The sequence below is a fragment of the Trachymyrmex septentrionalis genome, unplaced genomic scaffold (assembly GCF_001594115.1).
Source record: "Trachymyrmex septentrionalis isolate Tsep2-gDNA-1 unplaced genomic scaffold, Tsep1.0 scaffold49, whole genome shotgun sequence".
Lineage (NCBI taxonomy): Eukaryota > Metazoa > Arthropoda > Insecta > Hymenoptera > Formicidae > Trachymyrmex > Trachymyrmex septentrionalis.
This window is the reverse complement of record NW_017305661.1, coordinates 414,573-415,204: the sequence shown is the minus strand read 5'-3', so window position 1 is coordinate 415,204 and position 632 is coordinate 414,573.

Genomic DNA, 632 nt, shown 5'->3' with positions numbered 1-632 from the left:
TATATATATATATATAATTCTCTCTATCTGTCTCAAGCACTCTTGGACGCATACGCTCTATTCTCATTCGTCGACCTATAATATTCATCTGTCTATCTAAATACCTATCTAACGATTTAGCTATCCATCTATCTAAACGTCTAGCTACTTTTTTATTCAAAGTATCCGAGCTTTTCTCTTGTCGTTATTTAATTGCTCGTGCATCCTCTATTTCCGATCTCGTTCGCTTAGCAATATAAGTATATCTACAGAGCTCGTTGGTCGCCTCGTTTGGAAATGCCGGAAACGCTCGTCGTGACGACAAAGACCTTTCGTCGGGGAAAGTCTTCCCTTTTGCGGTATCGACTCGTCACCTCTTCTTCAACACTAAGTCTAAATACAAACCCAGTGTAAAGGTGCACGAGTCTTTGAAGAGCAAATTATACATGCGTGGACTCTGACTCTAACAAGGACCATTATCTTCAGTTACTTTCGTTCCAGCGGCCGGCATGGAATTTAACGAGAGGTCGTCGAGGTCAGAGACGAGACTTTGCATCTTTCGCGCGGCTATTTCTTTTCCCTTGTACTACGTGTACTTTTAATTACATCTCGCCTGTTGGAAAAAAAAGATCGGGGATGGGAGGGGGGGGGGG